The following is a 20,055-nucleotide window of genomic DNA, read 5'->3' on the forward strand; positions in this document are numbered from 1 at the left end:
CATAGATCGGTTTATCATACAAACATATTTTCAGTCTACCGATTTCCTTCAAATGTATTTTGTATTGGATCAATGAAAAATATTTTCAAACCACAATTCAAAATTGGTTGGTTAGAAAATGAGGTTTCAATTCTCTAAAACGGCTGGTACGAGTATATAGACTAAAAAAGGACAGAACAAGTTAAAAAGCAGTAAGTTCGTCCGTTCTTAAGAAGTTCTTAAAAATACTGAATAAAGCCGTTATATTGGGGTCCATACGACGTAGACCTACATAGGTATTGTATGTTATAAGCCATTACCATATTATAAATGGGTATAATGTAGCATCTTTAAAATACCATATATAGGGTGGTACCGTTATATCGGAGCTATACGATGATTTGGACCTGCATAAACAATTTTCTGTCACAAGCTGTAGCATTCATTACGAACTTCAAATACGACGTCTCAAACACTTTCGGTGAGTATTGTACCTAAAATCGTCAAAATACTGAATATTGGGAGGTACTGATATATAGGGCCTATACGAAGACCTGGACCTGCAAAAAAATTATGTGTCACAGACTGTAGTTCCCATAACGAATTCTAAATACGTAATGACGCTAAATCATCAAAATACCGAATATTGGGACGTACCGTTTTATAGGGGGGCTACACGAAGACGTGGACTTGCCCAAACCATTTTCTGTCCTAGGCCGTAGTATATATATATATATATATATATATATATATATATATATATATATATATATATATATATATATATATATATATATATATATATTTATATATGACATGAGTATTTCGAGGAGTTACAAACGGAATGACAAAGTTAATATACACTCCATAGCATGGTGGAGGGTATAAAAGAAGTTATTCGTGATGGAATTCAAGCGTGATAGTGTGATATCTGTATATCTCTAACAAAAAAGCAAAATAAACAGAAATGGTTCGAAAAGTAAAGAAGCAACTTTATCGAAGTCTGCGTCGTAGTGGCCGAAAAATGGCTCGTGAGCTGAACATTTCACAATTTTCCATTCGACAATTATTAAAAAATGAGCTCGGGGTAAGCTATTGAATTTCGAAAAAGTGCACGAAACTTCTACCACAACGGAAAGAAAATAGACTCAAAAGAGCTAAAAGAGCTTTGCTTCGCTTGGCCGAAAGTGGCGAACTGCCGAATTTGGTTTTCTCCGATGAGAAAAAATTCGTTGTCGAGCAGTTTGTAAACAAACAAAATGATCGTGTTTACTTGCCAAAGGGTGCACCTTCGGATGGCCACCAGAACTCAAGCGCCGGCCATGGTGATGGTATGGACCGCCATAACAGCCGCTCGCCATAACTCGTATTAATCGACTATGGCACCAGAATAAATGCCAATTATTATCGCGAAAATAATCTGGAGGGTGTATTAAAGCCTTGGGCATGCAAACATTTTGGCCGCAGACTTTGGACATTCCAACAGGATCCAGCACCATCGCACTCAGCACGCGCCACCCATGAATGGTTACAAAATGAGGTTCTTCGCTTTCATTTGCAGCGCACAATGGCCACCAAAATCTCCGGATACCAATCCGTTGGAGTATTTTGGAAAGCAAGGTTAGTAATAAAAAATACCGGGAATGGGCCAAAATACCGCAGAGCAACATTCGGGCAGCGTGTGACGGTTTCATTGGCAGTTTGAAGGCCATAATTCGTGCCAAAGGTGACAAATTCGAACAAATCTAAAATCCTATATTCGGTATTTTGATGATTTTAGCAACATTATTCTCCGATTTTTTTCGCATTTAAATGTTGTAATGGCTTATGACAAAAGTTGCCCCTGCAGATCCACGTCGTCGTATAGACCCCAATATAACGGCTACAGTCGGTATTTTTGAAATTTTAACAAAATTTTTAACGGATTTTATTTATTTTTTTTTTGAAAATTGGCAAATTCGTTCCAAATGGTGGAGGGTATTCAAAGTTCGGACCGGCTGAATTTACAGATTTTCTCCTTATTTTTTTCAAGTAATATTTTCATAGAAGTCAAAACCGTCCTGGTTCGAAGCACAATTTAACATACCCAAATTGTGTTTGTGTCTTAAGTCTTTTGTTTTATTAGCATATTTCAAAAAATTCAATAACTTTGGAAATATTTATTTATATAAATATTTATTTTTTAATTTAGAGATATTAGGTATTACTTTTAGATTATATTAAAAACAATTCCAATATATTTTTAGATATTTTCTATAGTTTTGAAAAGATTAAAAGTTTTGAACTGACAGCTCGGGACTGACAGAGGAGATGACACATATTTCCACATACTTCATGACTTCCATTACATTTATAGTTTAATCCAATAAATTTGAATTTAATTGAGATAAGTACTTAATCTCGATTTTCTCCAGATATTTTCTACAGTTTTATTAATTCCAAAATAACAAAGATAAGCTTCTTCATCTTCGCTCTACATAATTTTGATTTCGGCCGGGCCAAACTTTTAATACCCTCCACCTTAGGGTAAAAGAAACATTAGAAGAAATGTGGCAAAAACCATTAAAATTCCGAATATCGGGAGGTACCGTTATATGGGGGCTATATCAAATCATGGACCCATGCATGCAATATTTCGCCACCGAAGCTGGAACCCATTATGACCAACAAATACCAATTTTCAGACAAATCCGTGAAAAAATGTGGCAAAAATCATCCAATTACCGAATATCGGGAGGTACCGTTATAAGGGGGCTTTACCAAAACGTGGACCTACACATGCAATGTTTTGCCACACGCTCAGGGACCCATTATGACCCACAAATACCAATTTTTAGACAAATCAGTGAACAAATGTGGCAAAAACCATGAAAATACCGAATATCGGGAGGTACCGTTATATGGGGGCTATACCAAATCATGGGCCCATACATGCAATGTTTCGCCACCGGAGCTGGAAACCATTATGACCCACATATACCAATTTTTAGACAAATCCGTGAAAAAATGTGGCAAAAAAAAAAAAAATACCGAATATCGGGAGGTACCTTTATATGGGGGCTATACCACAACGGGGACCTATACATGCAATGTTTTGCCCCACGCTCAGGGACCCGTTATGACCTACAAATACCAATTTTCAGACAAATCCGTGAAAAAATGTGGCATAAATCATCAAAATACCGAATATCGGAAGGTACCGTTATATGGGGACTATACCAGAACGTGGACCGATATATCTCATTTTCAATACCAACCATCCTAGACACAATGCAAATAGCTCTGCTAAATTTTGGCCCTCTACGTCAAATAATGTGGGCTGTATCGTGATTTCAACAGACAGACAGACGGACAGACAGACAGACGGACGGACAGACAGACAGACGGACATCGTTAAATCGACTTAGAATTTTATGCTGATTATGAATATATATACTTTATGGGGTCTAAGACGAATATTTAAGGATGTTACAAACGGAATGACAAAGTTAATATACCCTCCTTTCCAAGGTGGAGGGTATAATACGATTTTTGCTTAAGAAAATGAAATTCTGAATCACAATGGACCACTTTTCAACAATTTTCAACTGTTTGCTTGCAAAATCAGTTGTCTTACGGAAATGGCCATATTGGCTGGTCATTACAAATTAATGACAAGAACTCTATAATTCACTTTTATTGGTAAAAAAATTCTAAAAAAAAATAAAAACCTACCAATTTACATTTGTGTCTTAAGTCTTTTGTTTTATTAGCACATTTCTAAAAATACAACTATTGCACCAAGGGTAAATATTTCTTTACATAAATTATTATTAATTTAAATTAGGATAAAAATATCCGAAGTTAGTGTGTTTTCTCTGTTTAATAATATAATTTAAATAGAGGTGGTGATAAACTTATTAACCCCATAGTTATATTTGCACGCTCTGTGCTGTTTTAACTAATTCTATTAGCATAGATGCTGGTGGAAATGCTAAAGTTGATTGGCATAATTACGATGTTTGTGTTTTGTTTGTTTTGGTTTTGTGTCGCTGTTGTTGTTGTTGTTGTCATATTAACTAACAAATTAACAGTTAATATCGTTTTGGCGTGTCAATTGATGGAGAACTTCATTGTAAAGAAATGTTTATTGGCATTTCGATAGACAAACAGAAATACGAAAATGATTCATGAAATGAATGACGGGAATACACTGAAAGAAATTGAATTTAAAAATAAAGGAATTAGGGAGCAAATTAAATTTACAAAATTTCGTGGAATTGTCTGGAAGACAATACTGAAATACGTGCGATTTCTGAGAAATATAGGAAAGCCGGTTTGAACATTTTTTTATAAAAAAGTTAAGTTCAATGGAGGGTTAAGTATATTGCTCCCCTGAATGGTCGTATAGTACGCAATAAATACCAATTAACAGACAGATGTTAATAATCGATTTTGTGTCGTGTGATAGTATTATTTTATATTTGTTTTTATTCGAGAATAATTTCAATTAATTAATTGTATTTGCATAGTTTGTGTTAACAAATATTTAGCATATCTGAATTTAAATTTATGCTGAATATGCCATTGTTATAAACACATCTTAATTATCAATTAATATCGTCAAATAATTGTAATTCGATAAAAATATGAAAAAATAAAAAAATGTACTAAAAAGTTTGGTTCAAGTTCGTTCAAGCAGGCAATATTTTCATGGAAGAACAAATATTAATAACAATAATTATAACAAGTAAGCAAAGGCTACAGTCGAGCGGGGCCGACCGAGATACTCGAAAGAATTCCACAAGATATTGTGACAAATAATAAAAGAAAACCATCAGGTTTCGTTCTCTAATTTTCGAATAATAGCAACTTAAACTAATTTGCTCATTTCCAATTTATTTGTAGATGTTGCACGTAAATGGTCTTCCTAGATCTGGAACCAATATTTCCCAAAGACCTATAATCTCTCAGAAGTGGCAAAAGATTAACATTTATTATTGGTTTTTGACTGAAACGCAAACGAAATAGTCAGAAGTGCGAATTTCCTGTATTTGTGAATTCTCCAAAAAGTCACCGGAATGGACATTTTCGTATTTTGTCTACAAAAGTTGGCAAACTATTTCACACATTGAATATTTTTGGGATGGCCATCCAAAACTGCTTGGCTTTTGCAATGTCCGGTAACCCCCATCCAAATGTGCGTGAGGATCGGGCAATAATTACGACCTGTTGACAAATTTTGCAGTTTTTTGGTGCATTTCAACCCCTAAATATATGGCGATCATCTCCAAAAAGAGTAGGCTTCTATTCTGACCCTCATCTTATCCCCATGCAAAATTTCGTAAGGATCGGGCCATAAATGCGATCTGTATATGATATCCTGATATTCTAACTACTTAGTTTTGTTAGCTGTAGAAATATTACCAAATGTTTAATTCAAAATGAAAATATGCCAAAAATATGACAAAATTGAAAAAATATGAGAAATTGTTCCAAAATCAATATTTTCATCTATAGGGAGATATTTTTATGCGATTTTTTTAGACGTTTTTTCTTTCCTGCCAAGACGCCATTCTGAATTAATGAGAACTGTCGAAATCAGTTCAGTCGTTATCGACATATAAGAGATCTTTCAAGCATATCTTCTGTGATAGGCATATATATCGCACATATTTTGCTATATATTCGATTTGTTGGATCTTTACATCAATGTAAAGATTAGAAGTAACCTTGCCATGGCTTTGTGATTTCGCCGGGATTTAAAATATTCGCGGTTTAATGAAAAATTTTGGATTTTTTCAACAAAGATATGGTCTATTTTACCCGCTAAATATTATCCGATGACCACCCAAATTGGTAGGCTTCTTCCCTGCCCTAAACTCTAGCTACATGCGAAATTCCGCGTCGATTGGTCTATAATTGCGACCTGTATAGCTACTGCAAAATCCGACATTTTTTCAGTATTTGGTCCATTTCAACCCTAAACATTTGGCGATCATCTCCCAACACATAGTGTTGTAGGGTATAATAAAATATCCACAAGTTGTCGGTCAGGTTGTGCAGGTAGTGTTTTAGCAGGAAGCCCTTAAACATTTCTCTTAAAAAATCTTCAACTTTTTGCTATGAAGAATTTCTAATTTTTATGCCCTACAACACTATGTGTTGGGGGTATTATAAGTTTGATTGGGCCAAAAATTATGTAACACCTCGAAATATTGGTTTCCCACATAGGAAAGTATATATGGATCTTCCTATCTCGCCGAGCTGAGTCGATCTAGCTATGTATGTCCGTCCGTCTGTCCGTCTGTCCATGTTAATTTGTAATCACTCTACAGGTCGCAATTATGGTCCGATCCTCACGAAATTGAAAATGAAGGTGGCGTTATTATGGCAATAGAACCCTATTGCTTTTGGAGATGATAGCATAATATTTAGGGGTAGAAATGGACCAAAAACTGAAAAATTTCCTAATTTTGCAGTTGCTCTATAGGTCGCAATTATGGACCAATCGAAGCGGAAGTTAGCATGGGGCTAGAGCTTAGGACTGGGCAGAAGTCCTCCAATTTTGATGGTCATCGGGTGATATTTAGTGGGTGAAATAGACCATAACATTTGCGTTAAATAAAAGTCAAATTTTCCATGATACCGCAAATATTCTTAATCCCGGAGAAATCACAAATAGACGAACAGGTCAATTCTGACCATTACGTCGATGCCGATAGTAAATATATAGGATATACACAGCGAAATATATACAATGTATTTATACAAAGGAAGGGGATGTTAGCTAGAATGCTTATATCTCAAGAATGGCTGGACCGATTTTGACAAATGTTGTCAATTAAGAATGCCCTCTTGGCATAAAATCTAAAAAATCGCATAAAAAGACGGCAATAATGATGTTAATATAGGTTTTGTAGTTTTTTATGACATATTTTTATTTTTTCATATTTTTTATCGCATGCGATTTTTTCAATTTGAATTATAATATTGAACTGTATATTTTGTAATATTTTTTCAACTTACAACACAGGTTGAGGGTATTTTATAAAGATTGCAATTATCGTCCGATCCTCACGAAAATGAAACAAAAACAGGAAAAAACCTGATCACACAATTGAAGCCAATCGACACGCCTGAGAAGAGAGTTAAGGACAGGGATGAATTCGAGCATTCTTAGTGACGGTGTGCGTAAATATTGAAAAAAATGTCCTTGGTCAAAATGCTAAGGGTAATATCTGCTCCGTGACATAATTTGAAAAGCGAAATCTTCCAAAATGGATTTGGACATTAAAGGGCTTGTAACATGTTGTAGTGTTGTAGGGTATCACATGGTCGGCTCCGCACCACTATAGCGTTTGCTTACTTGTTTTAATCTCCAATTATGGGAATTTCGTGGAAAAAGTCCACAATCTGGCCACAAAAAAAAAAACAACAAAGATTGAACTGGAAAAAAATCCACTTCTAGATGGCTCTTCAAAAAATCTTCTTAAAAAAATCCATATACTCTTATAAAATGCACGTCTCGAAGGCTATTCAAATTTTTTTCTTAAAAACATCCACTTCCCAAGGTCTTTTCAAAAAATCATTTTAAAACAATCCACGTCCCGAAGGCTCTTCAAAAAATATACTCTTATAAAATCCACGTCTCAAAGGCTCTGCAAATTTTTTTCTTAAAAACATCCACTTCCCAAGGGCTCTTCAAAAAATCATTTTAAAATAATCCACGTCCCGAAGGCTCTTCTAAAAATCATTTTAAAATAATCCACGTCCCGGAGGCTCTTCTAAAAGTCATTTTAAAATAATCCAAGTTCCGAAGGCTCTTCAAAAAATATTCTTTAAAAAATCCACGTTCCTGAGGCTCTTCAAAAAATATTCTTTAAAAAATCCACGTCCCTAAGGCTCTTCAAAAAATATTCTTTAAAAAATCCACGTTCCTGAGGCTCTTCAAAAAATATTCTTTAAAAAATCCACGTTCCTAAGGCTCTTCAAAAAATATTCTTTAAAAAATCCACGTTCCTGAGGCTCTTCAAAAATATTCTTTAAAAAATCCACGTTCCTGAGGCTCTTCAAAAAATATTCTTTAAAAAATCCACGTTCCTAAGGCTCTTCAAAAAATATTCTTTAAAAAATCCACGTTCCTGAGGCTCTTCAAAAATATTCTTTAAAAAATCCACGTTCCTGAGGCTCTTTAAAAAATCCACGTTCCTGAGGCTCTTCAAAAAATATTCTTTAAAAAATCCACGTTCCTGAGGCTCTTCAAAAAATATTCTTTAAAAAATCCACGTTCCTGAGGCTCTTCAAAAAATATTCTTTAAAAAATCCACGTTCCTGAGGCTCTTCAAAAAATATTCTTTAAAAAATCCACGTTCCTGAGGCTCTTCAAAAAATATTCTTTAAAAAATCCACGTTCCTGAGGCTCTTCAAAAAATATTCTTTAAAAAGTCCACGTTCCTGAGGCTCTTCAAAAAATATTCTTTAAAAAATCCACGTTCCTGAGGCTCTTCAAAATAATATTCTTTAAAAAATCCACGTCTGGAAGGCTTTTCAAAAAATATTCTTAAAAACATCCACGTTCCTGAGGCTTTTCAAAAAATATTCTTAAAAACATCCACGTTCCTGAGGCTTTTCAAAAAATATTCTTAAAAACATCCACGTTCCTGAGGCTTTTCAAAAAATATTCTTTAAAAAATCCACGTTCCTGAGGCTCTTCAAAAAATATTCTTTAAAAAATCAACGTTCCTGAGGCTCTTCAAAAAATATTCTTTAAAAAATCCACGTTCCTGAGGCTCTTCAAAAAATATTCTTTAAAAAATCCACGTTCCTGAGGCTCTTCAAAAAATATTCTTTAAAAAATCCACGTTCCTGAGGCTCTTCAAAAAATATTCTTTAAAAAATCCACGTTCCTGAGGCTCTTCAAAAAATATTCTTTAAAAATTCCACGTTCCTGAGGCTCTTCAAAAAATAATCTTTAAAAAATCTACGTTCCTGAGGCTCTTCAAAAAATATTCCTTAAAAAAATCCACGTTCCTGAGGCTCTTCAAAAAATATTCTTTAAAAAATCCACGTTCCTGAGGCTCTTCAAAAAATATTCTTTAAAAAATCCACGATCCAGAGGCTCTTCAAAAAATATTCCTTAAAAAAATCCACGTTCCTGAGGCTCTTCAAAAAATATTCTTTAAAAAATCCACGTTCCTGAGGCTCTTCAAAAAATATTCTTTAAAAAATCCACGATCCTGAGGCTCTTCAAAAAATATTCTTTAAAAAATCCACGTTCCTGAGGCTCTTCAAAAAATATTCTTTAAAAAATCCACGTTCCTGAGGCTATTCAAAAAATATTCTTTAAAAAATCCACGTTCCTGAGGCTCTTCAGAAAATATTCTTTAAAAAATCCACGTTCCTGAGGCTCTTCAAAATAATATTCTTAAAAAATCCACGTCTCGAAGGCTCTTCAAAATAATATTCCTTAAAAATCCACTCTCTCTTCGAAAAATATTTAAAAAAAATCTAATCTTTCTTCAAAAAATATTCCTTAAAAATCCACTCTCTCTTCGAAAAATATTTAAAAAAAATCTAATCTTTCTTCAAAAAATATTCCTTAAAAAAATCCACGTCTCGAAGGCTTTTCAAAAAATATCCTTTAAAAAATCCACGTCTCGAAGGCTCTTCAATAATTATTCTTTAAAATTCTATTTCTGATTGGAATCTTAGTAAAAGACTTAACAAAATAAAAAATTAAATACTTTTGGCCAAGAAATCTCCAAAATAAAATATATTTTTTAAAAGGCTACAATTTGTACATATACCGCCTGACCTTGAATTTATTTAGAACAAGAAACAATGCAGCTAAGTTCGGGCCGAACTTTTCATACCCTCCACCATTTGAAATAAACTAGAAAAATTAAAAAAAATTCTTCGAAAAATACCGCTCAAATGAAAACCGTTTATGGGTGCTATACGAAGGCGTGGTCCTGCATAAGTAATTTGGTTTTAACGGTTATAGGCTGTAATAAGGGTTATATCTGGGGGTACCGTTATATGGACGCTATACTAAACCGTGTTCCTATTTAAACAATTATCTTCTGAGGGGTAAAGTACTCAGAAGGATCGCCTTGTGTGGATTTTAAGACAATTCCATTGAAAATTTTGGCTAAAATCACCAAAATGCCGAATATCGGAGGTACCGTTGTTTGGAGGCTTTACGATGTCGTGGATCTATTTAAACAATTCTCATCTAGGGGATAAAGTACTCACAAGGAACTCCTTGTGTGGATTTTCAGATAATTTCTTTGAAAAATGTGTCTAAAATCATCAAAATACCATCAGCTAAATTCATCAGAATGCCGAATTTAGGGAGGTTCAGTTATTTGGGGGCTATACGAAGATGTTAATTTGAATTGGCAATTTTATGTCATAGGCTGCAGTACCCACTGCGATCCCAATTTGAAACAATTCCTGTAAATTCCTGTAAAGTTCCGTTAAATGGGGGAATACCGATGCAGGTAATCGTTTTAATTAAAACTGCGTACATTAAAATAATTTGTATCGGTCATAAGTCCAGTGCGACATTATCGACTCCCTCCATCTGGTATTCATGACATTTTCTACATATATTTCATTTCTCTTTCGAAGAATGTACATGAATGAATTTTGAATGGGATTTATTTATCCAAGATATAAATGCGCATCCCAACGCCTGGCACTGAAATGAAAGTAAGATTGTCTAATAATGTTGATTACTTCTGAAGTTAATCGGATAATAGTAATTGTATGCTTAACAACACCTCTATTTGTTATAACGTATTTTGACGAGTCATCGCACATTCACACACAATTAACCACTTATTGCCCAGCACAGCTAGAAACATATGTATGTGTGCGTCTGGTGTCTAATAACAAGTTAATATGCAAAGGATATTAGCTATAAAAAAATTATTTTGTAAGAAAAAAGTTATACCGCAATGGTACTCACAATATTTATACCCTACACCACAAGGTGGTCAGGGTATTATGTCTTTGTGCATTTGTTTGTAACAGGTAAAAGGAAACGAGATAGACCCATAGTTCCTTTTGATGATCTGCATAGAATCACATTCTGATTCGATTAATGTCCGTCCGTCTGTCCGTCTGTCCATGTATTTTTGTAAACAAAGTACAGGTCGCATTTATTGCCCGATCCGGATGAAATTTTGCACAGACCATTTGTTTGGCCCAAGGACGAACCCTATTGAAATTGGAGATAATTGGTCAAAATTTAGACATAGCTCCCACATATATCTTCGCCCGATTTCTTTTTATTGTGCACCAAAAGTGTAATATCAGCCCGAATAGTATGGAATTTTGCACATACAACCAAATTAGGCCTGAAAATAAGTATGCCAAGTTTGATCGAAATCGGTTCAGATATAGCTATAGCTCCCATATATATTGTTCAACCGATTTGTTATTTTTGTCCTCCGCAGCCGTAATATGAACTCTGCAACAACGACATTCGGGGAAATATATCAAATGCAGCTCAGAAATTTTTCCAAATTTTGAAAATTTGCCAAATTTTATCGAGATCGGTTCAGATTTGGTATAGCTTCCATATATAAGTTCGTCCGATTTACCTTTTATTGTGCACCAAAAGTCTAATATTTGTCTAAATGGGATAGAATTGGAAGCTAGTATGTCAAATTTGGTGAAGATCGGTTCAGATATAGCTATAGCTTCCATATATATTGTTCATCCGATTTGTTATATTCAGGGAAATATATCAAATACAGCTCAGAAATATCTTTGCCAAATTTTACCACACATGTTTTTACACACAAGTCCGAATTTAAAAGATACAAATGCTTCGGCATATTTAAACCTTTGAACTTTAAGTTATAATTATAATCGTTGCTTGTATGATTGAATTCTCCCATAAAAACTTTTAGTTGTTATGTGGAGCTCTACTACATTAGCAAATTGGTGTAGGGTATCATAAAGTCGGCCCCGCCCGACTTTAAGACTTTCTTTACTAGTTTTTTTATGATACTAAGCAAATTTGTTAATTACAAGTAAGCAAAGGCTACGTCGAGCGTGGCCGACCGTTGAATACCCTACAACACTATAATAAATGATACAGTTTATATAGGCGAGATACTCGAAAGAATTCCACAAGATATTGTGACAAATAATAAAAGAAAACCATCAGGTTTCGTTCTCTAATTTTCGAATAATGGCAACTTAAACTAATTTGCTCATTTCCAATTTATTGGTAAATGGTCTGCCTAGATCTGGAACCAATATTTCCCAAAGACCTATAATATCTTAGAAGTGGCAAAAGATTAACATTTATTATTGGTTTTTGACTAAAACGCATCTATATGAGATACAGACATTTGACTATATTCTTCAACGAAATCAGCCTTAACGAAATAGTCAGAAGTGCGTCCTTCCTCTATTTGTGAATTCTCCAAAAAGTCACTGGAATGGACATTTTCGTATTTTGTCTACAAAAGTTGGCAAACTATTTCACACATTGAATATTTTTGGATGGCCATCCAAAACTGCTTGGCTTTTGCAATGTCCGGTAACCCTCATTCAAATGTGCGTGAGGATCGGGCGATAATTACGACCTGCTGACAATTTTGCAGTTTTTTGGTCCATTTCAACCCTTAAATATATGGCGATCATCTCCAAAAAGAGTAGGCTTCTATTCTGACCCTCATCTTATCCCCATGCAAAATTTCGTAAGGATCGGGCCATAAATGCGATCTGTATATGATATCCTGATATTCTAACTACTTAGTTTTGTTAGCTGTAGAAATATTACCAAATGTTTAATTCAAAATGAAAATATGCCAAAAATATGACAAAATTGAAAAAATATGAGAAAATGTTACAAAATCCATATTTTCATCTTTAGAGAGATATTTTTATGCGATTTTTTAGACGTTTTTTCTTTCCTGCCAAGAGGCCATTCTGAATTAATGAGAACTGTCGAAATCAGTTCAGCCGTTCTCGACATATAAGAGATTTTTCAAGCATATCTTCTTTGATAGACATATATATCGCACATATTTTGCTATATATCCGTTTTGTTGGATGTTAATATCAATGTAAAGATCAGAAGTAACCTTGCCATAGCTTTGTGATTTCGCCGGGACTTAAAATATTCGCGGTTTAATGAAAAATTTTGAATTTTTTCAACAAAAAAGATATGGTCTATTTTACCCGCTAAATATTATCCGATGACCACCAAAATTGGTAGGCTTCTTTCCCTAGAAAACTCTAGCTAAACTCTAGCTACATGCGAAGTTCCGCGTCGATTGGTCTATAATTGCGACCTGTATAGCTACTGCAAAATCCGACATTTTTTCAGTTTTTGGTCCATTTCGACACCTAAATTTTATGCGATCATCTCCAAAAGAAATAGGGTTCTATTCTGACCCTAGCCCCACCTGCATTCTAAATTTCGTGAAGATCGGACCATAATTGCGACCTGTAGAGTGATTACAAATTAACATTGACAGACGGACAGACAGACGGACACATAGTGTTGTAGGGTATAATTACAAAAAATTAAGATCGGCCGGGCCGAACTTTTAATATCCTCCACTATTGGGTAAAGAAAACATTTTTATAAACTACAACTAGTTAAATTCACAACAAGTTAAACAGCAAACTTTGAATACCCTCCACCATTTGGAACAAACTTAGAAATTTTCAAAAAATAAAATCCGTTAAAAATTCTGTTAAAATCTTAAAAGCATCGAATATAGCCGTTACATTGGGGTCTATACGACGTGGATGGCTACATAGACATTGTTTGTCATGAGCCACTACCATATTCAAATTCGAAATTTGAAATAAATGGTAAATAATGTAGCTAAAATCATCAAAATACCGGATATCAGGTGGCGCCTTTATATGGGGGCTATACGAACACGTGGACCTGCATAGACAATTTGCTGTCATAGGTTGTAGAATCCTTTACAAACTTCAAATATCAAATTTGAAACAATTCCGGTGAATGATGTCGCTAAAATCATCAAAATACCGAATATCAGGAGGTACCGTTATATGGGGGCTATATGAAAACGTGGCCCTACATGGCCCACTTACGAACTTAATTAGCCAAGGTAGAAACCAAAATACTCATTTTCCGATAATTCTAAATAGACAAGACTCTCACAGTTACTTAACTCAGGGGCTGCACTAAAAATGTGGACTTTTATTGGTAATTTTTTTTACCGAATCTAGTACTTCTCGCACATTTCATATTAACGGTTTCTAAATTTACCTTTTTATCTAAACGCTATATATTACCGATTTAGTACCATTTAGTACAGTTCTTACACTTAGTGCATATTTTTAAAAACACCTGCCTATAACACTACTCCTACTCCTCAAATCTGACCAAATTTCAAAACTTATATCAGTCGTTCAGAGAATTCGAATTGGTAACAAATGTTGCGAATTTTATTACTTTTGGTACTAAATTGAGAATCATTCCTAATTTTAGGGTTCCAAATTTATCTATGCCCCCAAAACACCAAATACGATACTATTTAGTACATTTCGTACTTTTTTAGTACATATTTTCAAAACCAACTCCATATTACAACTCACCTCACAATAAGTGTACCTACTACCATATTTAAAATTTCCAACTCTATCCTTTTCAATATCCTCCACAATAATATGGAGGGTATATTAAGTTTGTCATTCCGTATTTAACACCTCGAAATATACATTTTAGATTCTACAAAGTATCTATTTTCTTAATCAGCCTAAAAATCTATGTCGATTTAGCGATGTCCGTTCGTCTGTCCCTGCGCCCGTCTGTGGAAATTACTCTAGCTTCCGAACGAAATGAAGTAGGTTGATAAAACTTAACTCAAATGTGTATTATATCTGCAGGACTTTTGGTATTGAAAATGGGCCATGTAGGTCCACGTTTTGTTATAGCCCCCCATATAACGGTACATCCCGATATTCGGTATATTAGTGATTTTAGCGCTATTATTTACCGGAATTGTTTCCAATTTCGCATTTGAAGTTCGTAATGGATACTACAGTCTATGACAGAAAATTGTCTGTGCAGGTCCACGTTATCGTATAGCCCCCATATAACGGTACCTCCAGATATTCGGTATTTTGATGATTTTAGCGACATTATTTACCGAAACTATTTCAAATTTAGCATTTAAATTTCGGAGTGGATACTACACCCTAAGACAGAAAATTGTTTGTGCAGGTCCACGTCTTCTTATAGCCCCCATATAAGGGTACCTCCCCGATATTCGGTATTTTGATAATTTTAGCGATATTATTTGCCGGAATTGTTTCAAATTTGGTAATTGAAGTTCGTAATAGATACTACAGCATAAAACAGAAAATGGACCATGTAGGTCCACGTCTTATTATAGCCCTCATATAACGGTATCTCCCGATATGCGGAATTTTGATGATTTTAGCGACCTTATTTACCGGAATTGTTTCAAAATTATTATTTAAAGTTCGTAATGGATACTACAGGCTATGACAGAAAATTGTCTGTGCAGGTCCATGTTATCGTATAGCCCCACATAACGGTACCTCCAGATATTCGGTATTTTGATGATTTTAGCGGCATTATTTACCGGAATTGTTTCCAATTTCGCATTTGAAGTTCGTAATGGATACTACAGTCTATGACAGAAAATTGTCTGTGCAGGTCCACGTTATCGTATAGCCCCCATATAACGGTACCTCCCGATATTCGGTATTTTGACGATTTTAGGTACAATACCCACCGAAATTGTTTGAGATGTGGTATTTGAAGTTCGTAATGGATGCTACAGCCTGTGACAGAAAATTGTCTATGCTGGTCCAGGTCTTCGCACAGCTCCAATTTAACGGCACCTCCTTATATACGATATTTTGATGTTTTTGGCTACATTATTCACCGTTTATTTCAAGTTTCGAATTTGAATATGGTAATGGCTTATGACAAACAATGCCTATGTATGTCCACGTCATATAGACCCCAATATAAAGGCTATATTCGGTATTTTTAAAATTTTAAAAAAATTTTTTAAGGATTTTTTTTTTGAATATTTCCAAATTCGTTGCAAATGGTGGAGTGTACAAAAAGTTCGGAATGGCCGAACTTAAGTGCTTTTTTTCTTGTTATTTTTTTTGAATTTTCCCACATTAAATCTATACAATGTTTTTAATTACTTCGCAAAATAATGTATATTTAAAGCTTTTTATTATAAACAGCGACTAGTTTAATCTGCCAGATTTTAATAACAATATTAATCTTATCCCGCAGCAGCAGTAGCCATCATCTCTGATGGCGGCCATGGCAGGCGCATCAAATTGCTTGTCATGGTGTGCGGAATTGAAGTTACACTCCCCAGTGAATTGCAAGATTTTTTGTGGTTACTCTATGAATATTTATCTGCATTTTCTAGACTGGCCGGTCTGTAATCGATATCCAATTTGAGTGGACAGACAGACGGGAATTTCTTGTTTTCTTCTATTCCTCTGTCACAAAAATACGATTGTCATTAATTAAAACGGAGGGAGGGAGCGAGCGAACTAGCTTTTTATAGATGAATCCTTGTTTTTTTTTAATTTCTGCAATACAATCATTCATAAATGTTCTGACATTCATTAATTGTTTTTTATTTGGCCATAAATATTCCATCCTTCTATCTCTCTCTCTTTCTCTCTCTTTTTGTGAATATTGTTAAATAATTGCTAATCATAATTTTATATTTTTTACGACTACTTATTCTTTATGGATTCTAAAAATAAATGCATCGTTTAATATTCAAGGAAAAAAAGTTTTAGTTTTTTATTTTCTTGGGGTGGCCAAAGGAGGACAAAAGAGTCCATGCCTGTGTTTTGTTATACCCTACACCACATAGTGGTAAGGGTATTATGTCTTTGTGCATTTGTTTGTAACATGGAGAAGGAAACGAGATAGACCCATAGTTACTTTTGAGAACCTTCATAGAATCACTTTCTGAGTCGATTTATGCATGTCAGTCCGTCTGTCCGTCCGTCCGTCCGTCTGTCCATGTATTCTTGTGAACAAAATGCAGGTCGCATTTATTATCCGATTGATATGAAATTTTCAAGGCCCAAGGCCCAAGGACGAACCCTATTGAAATTGGTGAGAATCGGATCAAATTTAGATATAGCTCCCATATATATCTTCATCCGATTTCGGGTTAAATGTGCACCAAATGTCCACTATCAGTCCAAATGACCTGAATTTTGGCACACCCAACCGAGTTCGGCCTAGAAGCAAGTATATCAAAATCGGTTCAGATATAGCTATAGCTCCCATATATATCTTTCATCCGATTTGATCTTTAAGTCCCTCACATTCCTACTATTCACTCCACAACTGTGATATTTGGTACCAGGTATTAGATGGAGCACAGAAATAGCTGTTTTAAATTTTATCGAAATCGGTTCAGATTTGGATATAGCTTTCATATATATCTTCATCCGATTTCGGGTTAATTGACCACCAAATGGCCAATATCAGCCCAAATGGCCCGAATTTTGGCACATGTGACCGAGATTAGCCTTAAAGCAAATACAACAAATTTGGAGAAAATCGGTTCAGAAACAGCTATAGCTCCCATATATATGTTTTATCCGATTTGGTGTTTACACCTCTCACATTCGTAACATGCACTCCACAAGAATGATATTTGGTACCAGATATAAGATACAGCCCAGAAATAGCTGTTTGTAATTTTATCGAAATCGGTTCAGATTTGGATATAGCTCCCATATATATCTTCATCCGATTTCGGGTTTATTGTGCACCAAATGACCGATATAAGTCCAAATGGACTGAATTTTAGTACATCGGACCAAATTCAGCCTAGAAGCAAGTATATCAAATTTAGTGAAAATCGGTTCAGATATAGCTATAGCTCCCATATATATCTTTCATCCGATTTGATCTTTAAGTCCCTCACATTCCTACTATTCACTGCACAACTGTGATATTTGGTACCAGGTATTAGATGGAGCACAGAAATAGCTGTTTTAAATTTTATCGAAATCGGTTCAGATTTGGATATAGCTTCCATATATATCTTCATCCGATTTCGGGTTAATTGACCACCAAATGGCCAATATCAGCCCAAATGGCCCGCATTTTGGCACATGTGACCGAGATTAGCTTTAAGGCAAATACAACAATTTTTGAGAAAATCGGTTCAGAAACAGCTATAGCTCCCATATATATGTTTTATCCGATTTGGTGTTTAAGCCTCTCACATTCGTAACATGCACTCCACAAGAATGATATTTGGTACCAGATATAAGATATAGCCCAGAAATAGCTGTTTGTAATTTTATCGAAATCGGTTCAGATTTGGATATAGCTCCCATATATATCTTCATCCGATTTCGGGTTAATTGTGCACCAAATGGCCGATATAAGTCCAAATGGACTGAATTTTATTACATCGGACCAAATTCAGCCTAGAAGCAAGTATGTCAAATTTAGTGAAAATCGGTTCAGATATAGATATAGCAACCATATATATGTTTCATCCGATTTAGTGTTTTAGTCCCGTACATTCGTAATATTCACTCCACAACCGTGATAATTGGTACCAGGTATTAGATGGAGCACAGGAACAGCTGTTTTAAATTTTATCGAAATCGGTTCAGATTTGGATATAGCTCCCATATATATCTTCATCCGATTTCGGGTTAAATGTGCACTAAATGGTCAATATCAGCCCAAATCACCTGAATTTTCGAACATAAGACCGAATTCAGTCTAGAAGCTAATACGTAAAATTTTGGAGAAACCCGGTTCAGAGATAGCTATAGTTCGTAAAATGCACGATAGAATTAGATAGATTTTGAAATATCTCATAGAGCTCTGAAATGCCCTGTATAAACCTTTTTACGAGAGCTCTACTAAATATGCATAGTGGTGTAGGGTATCATATAGTCGGCCCCGCCCGACTTTTGAGCTTTCCTTACTGGTTTTGTTTTGCAATGGGGCATTTAAGCTTTTTCAAGTCAATATTCATAGAGCCATCATTCATTTATCTATTCGGCACCCACTGGAAACCGGTCGAAAGCAATTCTTTTTTTTTTTGTGAATTGTCGAAATTGAAAACAGAATGAAGCGCAACGGAAACCACAAAAAATAACGCCAGACATTTTGGCATCAAATTGCCAACAACCCACATGGCAAAGTTAGAATAAGTGGCTGGTTTTTGGGGGGCTACTCTTTCCCCTGCCCCTTCCATATGCCATCATTGAGTATTGGAGGTTCTTCGCTTCGCTTAGTTCGATGTTTTGCATATGACTGGAAGATTTCTTGTCCGAACGTTGAAATCAATCAAAAGTTGTAAATTAGTTTTATTACCTTTTTTTTTCGTTTCCACGAAATCGAAATGCTTCCACAACAGATAACTTGGCCCAAAATGACAGCACGTGTCTGAACAAAATCATTGGTAAATTAACGAAATTGAAATTTTATTCTTTTGTCTTTTGGATTCATCCATGGCAGAGTTGTGCTGTGTTTTGGCGTTCTAACAGGTATTTGTCGGAATGCAAATTAAGAAAGTTTTGTTCTTTTTTTTTATTGTTTAAATTTATTTGTGTTAGCATTTGTGGGTGCGTGTGTGAGTGATTTGAGTATTTATCATTGCCCACCACCATTTGTTTTCGAAATGTTATTTTGCAGCGCAACTTATCTGACCAACAACTAAAAGTATGCTTTGAAACCCATTGAAATATTCTTGATTTTTTGTTTATTTTGCGCTCAAATCGCTGAAAATCTGGCATGTCGCTGTGTATTGTTCTGAGTAATGAATCATTGCTTTGAGAGTTAAATGCAAAATGTGCTAAGTAACAAAAATTATATTTGTAGTAATAAAATAACTGACTAATCTAGTGTCAATGTCCAGATAAAACGGCTGTAGCAGGAATTATGAACGAGGTTTTGTCTTGCTGGGTACGAAAATTAATAAAATGTACTAAAAATTGAATACCTTGCGCTGGACAAACGGAATGAGCTAGAATGAGAAATTTGGAATGAGAGTCAATGATGGAGGGCAGGATAGATGTATCAAAGAGCTTTTG

The sequence above is a fragment of the Musca domestica genome, unplaced genomic scaffold (assembly GCF_030504385.1).
Source record: "Musca domestica strain aabys unplaced genomic scaffold, Musca_domestica.polishedcontigs.V.1.1 16, whole genome shotgun sequence".
In the NCBI taxonomy this organism is placed as follows: domain Eukaryota; kingdom Metazoa; phylum Arthropoda; class Insecta; order Diptera; family Muscidae; genus Musca; species Musca domestica.